Source organism: Silene latifolia, chromosome 6 (assembly GCF_048544455.1).
Source record: "Silene latifolia isolate original U9 population chromosome 6, ASM4854445v1, whole genome shotgun sequence".
Classification (NCBI taxonomy): domain Eukaryota; kingdom Viridiplantae; phylum Streptophyta; class Magnoliopsida; order Caryophyllales; family Caryophyllaceae; genus Silene; species Silene latifolia.
In genome coordinates this window covers 122,149,541-122,159,783 of record NC_133531.1, presented here as the reverse complement: position 1 = coordinate 122,159,783, position 10,243 = coordinate 122,149,541, and the positions used below count along the sequence as shown (strand labels likewise).

The window sequence follows — 10,243 nt, the reverse complement described above, 5'->3', positions numbered from 1 at the left end:
GATTTTGATAACCTTGGTTTTGGTTGTAAAAGGGTCTTTGATTTTGGTTTCTCATGGGAGGTGGGGTGTATGTTGGTTGAGGGTTTTGAACATTTTGGCTTTTGTATGAGAGATTTGGGTGGAATTTAGTGTTTTCATTGTAATAGTTGGAATAAGGGGTACCACTTTTGTATGCTTGAAAAGCATTCACTTGCTCATTTGTTCCCCTACATTCACTTTGGTCATGTCCCAAAGCTCCACAATTCTCACATATCCCATTTGGGATTGATGAAGATGCCACCATGGCATTAACATGATGCTTTGGTGATTTTGAGGCTTCTTACAGCTTAGCCATAGCCTTCTCAAACTTCAAGTTGATGGTATCAATATGAGCACTAAGTTGAGCACCCAATTGAGTAATAGAGTCCACTTCATGCTTTCCTCCTCTAGTAGCCTTGCGAGGTCTACTATATTGTGAATTATGGACCGCCATTTCCTCAATCTTGTTCCAAGTTTGATTATCGTCAACTTCGGTGAACATACCATTTGATCCCATGTTGAGAATGTTTCTTGATTCTTCATAAAGACCATTCCAAAATTGTTGTACCAAGAACCACTGGCTAAGTCCATGATGAGGACATGAGCGACAAATTCCTTTGAATCGCTCCCAAGCTTCATACAAAGATTCTTCGTCCCTTTGCTTAAAACCCGTAATTTGAGCTCTTAGCATGTTAGTCTTTTTTGGAGGGTAGAATTTTTTGTAGAAAGCTAGAGCCAATTTCTTCCAAGAGTCAATTACAAGAGCGGCCTTATCAAGGCTTTTCAACCATTGTTTCGCGGTACCAATTAGAGAAAAAGGAAATAAGACCCATCGAATTTGGTCTTGAGTCACTCCGGTTTGTGAAATCGCATCACAATAGTAAAAAAAAGTCTCCATGTGAGAATGAGGGTCTTCACTAGGCATCCCCCCAAATTGGCTTCTTTTGACTAATTGGATAAATGCGGATTTTGCAATGAAATTTCCGGTTAAGTGTTGTGGTGTGGGAGTTCCATTGGGTAGGTTCTCCTCGGTTGGTACGGAATGTGATGAAAACTTAGGCATTGTGGGGTGATTGTGTGGTTGATTTTGTGTTGGGTTCTCCTCACCTTCTCTTGAAAAAGGGTTGATGAACTCAATAGTATTTGGTTGAATATCTACAACCTCACCAATACCTCTCAAAGTATTTCTAGTAAGTCATCTATTGGTTGTCAAAGTCCTTTCAATTTCGTGATCAATGGGTAACAAGTTACCTTGTGATCTTCTAGACATGCAAAACATCAAACAACTCGAAAACAATTAGAACAAACCTTGAGGAGTTTTACTTCCCCAAGGAAAAGAAAGACACAACTAATAACAATCAAAGAAAATCAAATCAAGTTCACACCGTCCCCGACAACGGCGCCATTTTTGGTTGGTCCGCTTTGAGCTTAGATTTCGGTTACTTGTCGTTAGGAGCACCTAGACCAAAACAATATTTATAACTTCACAAACAACTCTACTACTAGTAAAGAGGCAAGTAATGGTCGGATCCCAAGGGATGGGTATTGATGTAGGATTTTCGATTGCAAGTAGTGGTGTCTAGGGGTGTCAAAATTTGGGTTGAGATAAGAAGATCACTAAACTAAATAACAATAATGTAAACAAGCAAGATGACTAAAATGAGATGTAAACAATTGATTAAAAGCACTAGGGTGTCATGGGTTCATAGGGGATTCATGGGAATTGATCATACAAACATATTCTCAAATTATAAGCAAGCAATTATTGTTGTGATAGGATCGATTGGTTTATATCTTACAATCCTAGGAAGGTTTGGGTCCCGGGACCGAATAGATTAGATTGTACAACACCTACAAGTCGACTTAATCCTCCCTACTCAACTATATGCATGGTCTTATAAGACTCGAGTTGGTTTATGTCTTACAAGTCTCATTGAAAAGGTAAGTGATGGGTAAAAAAAATGCAATGATTCATAAGCTCGCATTTCATCAAACATAACATGTGCATAAGTTGAGATCACAACAAGCAAGCAAATAAATTATGTGAACATATTAGATTAAGCATGAATCATCCCCCATGTTGGTTTCCCCTATTTCCCCATTAACCCTAGTTAAGGAAACTACTCACTCATTATCAAGTTTAACATGTTAACAAGGTTGTCAATCATATTAACAAAGCAAAACATGATGAATAAATGAAGATGATTAACAATAATTAAAAAGGGATTAAGAGAGTTATACCTAATGATGATTCCAAAATAATAATGCAAAGAATAATAGAAGTACTTGATGATTGATGGAAGGTTGTCAATCTCCCAATAAACCCAAATAATCTTCAATTATCAAAATAAAAGATGAACAATAGAGAAATTAAGGAAATGAGATTTGTATTAAGACTTGATTAGAAGTTGATTACAAGAGCAAAGAGAGATTAGAATAATATATACTACACTAAAGATTGATAAGAAGAGCATGATAATCTAATTAGACTAATGGGGTATTTATAGTGGGGATTAGGTGCACAAATTAGGGTTACTAAGGGCTTAAATGACGATTAATTCCTTGAGGAATCGCTCCTCTCAAGAAAAGAGGCGGGTCTCCTTTTAGCTAGTCTTTCAAAAATATACGCATCTCGAATGAAGAAAGAAGGGGACGTGTTGCTCTGGAGGACAATCCGAGCGTCCAAAAGGTCGGGACGAGCGGATTGTACAGGTGTTAGACGAGCGGCATGTGGGGCTTCTGGACGGGCGTCCCGATGGGTGAGACGCTCGGACCTTGGTTCAGCTTGCCATTTCTTCTTTTCTTCTTTTCTTCTTCCAACTATCCTCCGGGATCTTGTCGGGAATGGAAGGATCTTCTTCATCATTGCCCATATACTACATTATGTACAAAGGCCTTCTAGTCTTGTCTTCTCTTTGATGCTTGGTCATTAGATTCGATCAATTTAGCTCTATTTTGCCATGAAAATGCAAGGTTTGCACTCCTCTCCTACCAAGGAAACAAAACCTCAAAGAATATGCAAAACAAAGGACTAAAGATAGTAAATGACCCAAGTATGCACTAAAAAGCATAGCAACGAGGCTAATTCGGGGACTAAATATGCTCAAATATTGATCACATCAATAGGGTTTGCATAGGAAGGATGCGTGCGTGGTTGTCGTCTGTGTCACCGTCGGTCCGCGTTATTAGGTAAGTCGCTGTTTTGTAGTCTCTTTCAGTAGATTGTTGGAAGTAGTTATATAATAGGATGTGTCATCATTGTAGGATGCGTCTCGGAGTCTTACTTGGCTGTGTGTGGATGCATTTTCATGGTTGGCGATAAGGTAGGGTTTCCCTACTCAATTAATGTTAATTGAATTAAGATGTGATTGTACTGTGTTTTACTGTTCTCTGCTGATCATCGGAGTGTTGGTGTGATGGTGGTGATTGTGATGGTGTTGTGATGTTTGTGGTGGACTCACTTGCGGGAGTGGCTTCACACCCTAGTTCGCTCTCCGTGGAACCCGTCACGGGAGGGGATGTGCACATTAAGGGACAGGGTTATCGCTCTTTGATGAGCGGGATTTTGGTGGGGATTTGCTGCGGTCCCCCATTGGCAGCGTGGGCTACCTGTTGCGATGGGTAGTTTGGCAGGGCTACACACCTCTGTGTGTAGTCAGTTACTGTGTGAGATTGGGAGACCGGAGAGGATGGATGATCAGCTGGTTACTTATCATATTGGTCTTATTTTGATTGTTTAGTAACTAACCCCGTGCTATGTTTTCAAAACTGTGGTGATCCATTCGGGGATGGTGAGCAGTTGGCTTAGCAGGTATAGTTGGTTGTTGCTGTTGGGCATGGAGGGAATCGAGTCACCACGCTACCGGCATAGGTTTTCAGACGCATGAGTTCTTTAGCAGTCATAGTTATCACTTGTATTCTGTTTTGTACCGTGGTTGTAAAGTGTTACCTAATTAATTATAAATGTTCTTTTATTGTCTATTTGATCTACTACCTCGGGTGACCGAGATGGTAACACCTTCATACACTGGGATGGTCCTTGGTAAGGCGTCCTAGTGTGTGGGAGTGTTACAAAGTGGCATCAGAGCCGACGATTTTGGAACCTGAACCAATGAATCCAATGAATATAGGGTGTTATTTCAAATAAACCTGGTGTATGTGCATTAGGAGCCCCAGCCGATGCTAGATTTTGGGTGAGTAGGCGCCCTCATTTCAAAATCACGACCCCATCGTGCTTAAGCCAGCCACCGGGAAAGGGTAGTCCATAGAAGTAGTTGCTTGAAGAGTGGTTGCTAAGTATGTTTGTTAATCGTATCACATGTATCAATGTGAGTCTTGCATGCATTAACGATGGTAGTGATGAGGTCTTGAATTTGTTGGAATGGTTGGTGAGTTGTGAAGAAATTATGATTGATGTAAGGTGGAACTCTTTTGTGTATGGCGAAGCTAAGTTAAATGACTTGTTTAATAATTGTGGCATCATACGGTGGTTAATGTTACATGAATGTCTTGATTAATGGGAGTATAGGATGAACTGTGGAAATTGTGATGTTGTAGCATTATAAACCGACCTTTGCAGGTATGTAGCTAGTTTAGACTTCTAACCTTTATATTATCCATGGTTAGATTGTGACATAATTGTTACAGTGGTTGAGGTAAAGAACGTAGGTGGTATGTTGGTTGATTGGGTAATGGTTATGTGTAATTCGTGTACGATACGTGTTTATGTGGTAGAAATAAGTTCTAACGGTGACGAGCCCGAATGCACGGCTTAATAATTTCAAATTCCGTTCCTGTTTTGTGACACTCGACCGAGTAAGACACACTCGGCCGAGTATACTAGCACTCGACCGAATACCCATTTTGTCAAATTACGAATCGCTACTGATCTTGAACACTCGACCGAGTAGTCCATACTCGGCCGAGTATGCCCAATACTCGACCGAGTACGGTTTTATCGTGACTCATCCGGGTTATTCAAAAACCCTATATCGCCTCTTCTTTTCTCATTTTCGCCTCCAACATCTTCTTCTTCTTTCCTCTAAAACTCCATATCACTTCTCTCTCAAACCCTTGGGTGATTCTTGGTGGTTGTTTGCTTTTTGCTTGCCAAAACTTCCTTCAAGGTAAGGTTTTAAATCAATTTCTTCCTTTATTATTAAAGTTGTGGTATGTTTTCTATTCAAACTTCGAGTCCCTATCATGTGCAACTGAAATCAAGCTTTTCCTCTGGTTATTTGGATTAAATTGCTTAAAAACATCGTCTATGCTGTCACTAGAGCAATTCCATGGCTTAAATCGCTTCTTGAATTTTCTAGGGTTTTGCTTAAGTCGAAAATTTTGGTCCTTTAGCTTGTTTTAAGATGCTCTTTCAAAGCCTCTTGATGATAAAAATGACTCCTTTGAGTAAAATACTTTGTGTTTTGTGAGAAAATTTCGTCTTAAAAGTTCGTCTCAAAATTGTATATATTCTGAAAAACAGCCCATTTATGGCAAAATTTTGTGTGAGGTATCTTTGTTAAAACCTATCTTTTGCAGTATGCCAAAAACAAGAGTCAACACAAACAAGAGGACCCGTGCCAATGTTCAATTTGAGACGGGTCAATCCAGCCAAGAACCTATTGTTCCACTGGTGGAGGCCTATCCATCGGTAATCTTTTCTTATTTCAAGCAGCGTAAGGCCTTCGTAGCCTTAATGAGTCATCATTTCCGACCTACTCGGTGTGTGAACCCCGAGATTTTGGAGACCTTGGGGATTAAGGAAGACATAAACCATATCTTTGAGACCTTGGGAATGGAGGGGTTGTATCACCTGAGAAAGAAGTCCTACCCTCACTTGACCTTAGAGTTTATGAGCTCGTTTGTTTATGATGCAAAGGAGAAAACTATCTCCTTTTGCCTCATGAACGAGGACCATGAGGTGACTTTAGATGAGTTTGCTGGCCACCTAGGCCTAGAGGCTGAGAGGACAGGGTATCTTAGTGATGTAGCTAAGAATAGTGGTGCACCTCTTTACCTTCCTTACTTGACTGGCTGACCTGCTCCTAGTGCTAGTGCTATGCTGATTAATGATGTTCAGCACGTGTTTCTCCGTATGTTCCTTAGGATGATGACCTGGCTGTTGTACTCGAGAGATGATGTGAGCAAACTTAATTCTCATGAGGTTATGCTGTTGATGTCTTACCTGAACCTGCACCATAGGAAGCCCTTTTACTATAGCGCTCCGGGAGTGGTTTGTGCTAGCTTGGAGCATATGGCACAGTCCCCGGACCGTCACATTTCTTGCGGGGCCATAGTGACCCGCTTAGCCCAGCGCGTGACTGATTTTGAGGCCCCACCTCCCTCGGGGGATGAGTTTGTTGAGACTGTGCCTACCATGAATGCCAAGTATTGGTGTCAGAACAGATGGTTGAGGAAGATGGCTGATGGGACTTATGCTTGGAGAGTGAGAGGAACTATGTGGATGGTACTTCTCGACCCTGCCCACCTTCCTGTTGTTGACCACTTAGCTGAGTGGGAGCCTGTAGGTGGTGTGCTTAGACCTGGAACCCAGTACTACTTGATTGACCCTACCATTCTTTTGGACCTACCTGAGCCTACCTTAGTACCTGAGGGACAGCAGGCTCCTCCCCCACCTCGAGAGTGTCGTAGGGTCAGACAGCCTTGGGCGGACCCGGTTGAGGCTGAGCCCTCTTACTCCATGTTGAGGTACTACCCAGAGCAGTACTCGCCCTACCCCATAGTGCATGACCCTAGGATGCAGGTGAGCGACTTGACTGAGCGGATCTCCACCACCTTGGTGCTCCGCAACATGCATGAGATGGCCCTTAATCAGGGCATAGGGACTGAGTTGGCACAACCCCTTTGGTGGAGAGGACCCGGAGTGGACACAGGTATCTTCTATAGCTATGGAGTCCACCTCGGCTTTTGGAAGCCACCAGAGGAGACTGAGTTCGGCTTCCACGCGGGACCGTAGGGAGCCAACTACGGCAGCCAGCTAGGAGGGGGAGACTACTCAGCAGCGGGTTATCAGGGAGCTAGTACCTCGGGAGCAGGAGCATCAGGTGCAGGCGGTGATGATGAGATTGAGGAGGGTCCTGGCTTTTAATCTTTTCCTGGTATTTTCTAGACTTGTTTCAGTTGTGGATGGATATTTAGCGTTTCTTGTCGTACACTTTTATTTCGGATGACTGTACTTGGCCTTAAGGCCGTTACTTGTCTTAGCATACTATGGTGGTGATTTGTTTGACTTGGACATGCATTTCGGTATGGAAATCGTGACTTTTGCAGGTTAGCTTGGTAGTGAAATGGGTTTCGTTACTGAAAACGCTCTCTGCCCGTGAAAACTCGACCGAGTATACATCATACTCGACCGAGTAGAGTCTACTCGGTCGAGTACACTCTTATACTCGGCCGAGTATCGGGGTTTTGCGTGATATTTGCATCTCATTGTGATTTTCACGTTCCTTCTGCTGTCTTGGGTGATCTATGTTAACCAGCTATTATCTTTACATCCCCGTATAATGTACTCTGTTTAGATGTAGCGGTAACGCTTATATGTTTTGTGCTTAGGTTGAGGTGATAGTAGTATCATGACGCTCCATGTTTATATAATTCTTTTAGTGGAATACATGTTTATGTGTTGTGGAGTAGGAGTAGAGACGTGTTGTGGCCGTATACTAAATGTATGATTTGTGGTAGTGTCCAATTACGTGTAATCGTTGTCTTTGGTTGCACTCAACTTCGGGGACGAAGTTCCTTTTTAGAAGGGTAGATAACATATCGCGATATAAACGTTCATATAAATAAAAGTTAAAACAAAGTCCTTGATGTGTTTAGCTCTCTTCCCTTATATGTTTGTCTCTTATGTTCATCTTTCCGGCTATGCTGTCATGAGCTAAAGTGTGGAAACGGGCAAGAGGATCAGAAATTAAGGATATATTTGGGTGGTTTGATCGCGAGTTTTTGCAATAATCGCAGTCTTATGCGATGAGTATCTTGTGATAATATCTGGGGTGTTGTCCTGTAGTGGTCAAAGCCTGTGGTGTGTCTCGTAGTGGTCGACGTTGGTACGTCTTTATGTATGTAGATCGTCTTCGAGGTGGTTAACCTTTTTGTTGAGTTGTGTGGGCTGAACTTCGGGGACGAAGTTCCTTTTAAGGGGAGAAGACTGTAATACCTACGATGTTTAAGGACTCTTTTGACCGACCCTTTGACCGGGAAAGACCTTAAGAAGGGATAGGTGAGAGACTAGGTTAGGATAGGTACCTTACGAGAGTATTTGTACTCGACCTAGCTGGGACTACTCGGCCGAGTATTGTTTATACTCGACCGAGTAGAGCCTACTCGGCCGAGTATGGAAGTACTCGACCGAGTATGGCTGCTGTGACGCGTCGATATAAAAATGCAAGTTCGCAACATTTGTTTCATTTTCCCATTTTCGACAGTTCCTCTTCCTCTAACCCTAGCCTACCTCTCTCTCACCTATCACCCCTACATCCATACACTCTCTTATATGTAGCCTACACCTCAACCATGGGAAGGACCGGTTTTTCATAGGAAGGATGTGTGCGTTGTTGTCGTCCGTGTCACCGTCGGTCCGCGTTATTAGGTAAGTCGCTGTTTTGTAGTCTCTTTCAGTAGATTGTTGGAAGTAGTTGTATAATAGGATGTGTCATCATTGTAGGATGCGTCTCAGAGTTTTGCTTGGCTGTGTGTGGATGCATTTTCATGGTTGGTGATAAGGTAGGGTTTCCCTACTGAGTTAATGTTAATTGAATTAGAATGTGATTGTATTGTGTTTAACTGTTCTCTTCTGATCATCGGATTGTTGGTGTGATGGTGGTGGTTGTGATGGTGTTGTGATGTTTGTGATGGAGTCATTTGTGGGAGTGGCTTCACGCCCTAGTTTGCCCTCCGTGGAACCCGTCACGGGAGGGGATGTGCACATTAAGGGACATGGTTATCGCTCGTTGATGAGCGGGATTTTGGTGGGGATTGGCTGTGGCCCCCCACTGGCGGAGTGGGCTACCTGTTGTGATGGGTAGTCTGGCAGGGCTACACACCTTGGTGTGTAGTCGGTTACTGTGTGAGATTGGGAGACCGGAGAGGATGGATGATCAGCTGGTTACTTATCATATTAGTCTTATTTTGATTGTTCAGTAACTGACCCCGTGTTATGTTTTCAAATCTGTGATGATCCATTCGGGGATGGTGAGCAGTTGGCTTAGCAGGTACAGTTGGTTGTTGCTGTTGGGCATGGAGGGAATTGAGTCACCACGCTACCAGCATAGCTGTTCAGACGCATGAGTTCTTTAGCAGTCATAGTTATCACTTGTATTCAGTTTTGTACCGTGGTTGTAAAATGGTAAGTAATTAATTATAAATGTTCTTTTATTGTTTATTTGATCTACTACCTCGGGTGACCGAGATGGTAACACCTTTATACATTGGGATGGTCCTTGGTAAGGCGTCCTGGTGTGCAGGGATGTCACAAGGTCAGATCCCAAGGGACGGGAATTGATGTAGGATTTTCAATTGCAAATGGTCGTGTCTTAGGGTGTCCCAATTTGGGGTTGGGGTAGGGGATCAACTAAAACTAGTCAACAATATAAAAACAAAGTAATGTAAACAAGCAAGATGATTAAAATGAGATGTAAACAATTGATTAAAACCACTAGGGTGTCATGGGTTCATAAGGGATTCATGGGAGTTGATCATACAAACATGTTCTCAAATTATAAGCAAACAATTATTGTTGTGATAGGATCGAGTTGGTGTATAAGCTTACAATTCCTAGGAAGGTTTGGGTCTCGAAGCCGAATCGATTAGATTGTACAACACCTACAAGTCGACTTAGTCCTTCCTATTCAACTATATTCATGGTCTAATGAGACTCGAGTTGGTGTATAAGCTTACAAGTCTCATTGAAAAGATAGGTGATGGATAAAAAATACAAGGATTCATAGGCTCGCATTTCATTAAACATAACATGTGCATAAGTTGAAATCATAACAAGCAAGCAAATAAATTATGAAAACATATTAGATTAAGCATGAATCATTCCCCATGTTGGTTTCCCCTAATTCCCCATTAACCCTAGCTAGGTAAACTACTCACTCATTATCAAGTTTAACATGCTAACAAGGTTGTCAATCATATTAACAAGGCAAAACATGATGAACAAGTAAGAAAGATTAACAATAATTAAACAAGGTTAAGAGAG

The 10,243-nt window shown here is 42.1% G+C and overlaps 1 non-coding gene across 1 annotated transcript; it reads left to right on the top strand.

The window, feature by feature from the left end:
* The first annotated feature begins 602 nt into the window (after positions 1 to 602).
* LOC141589176 (small nucleolar RNA R71) lies at positions 603 to 709 on the top strand. Its single transcript, XR_012520126.1, has one exon. It is a non-coding gene; the product is annotated as a small nucleolar RNA R71 (small nucleolar RNA).
* The last annotated feature ends 9,534 nt before the right edge of the window (positions 710 to 10,243 follow it).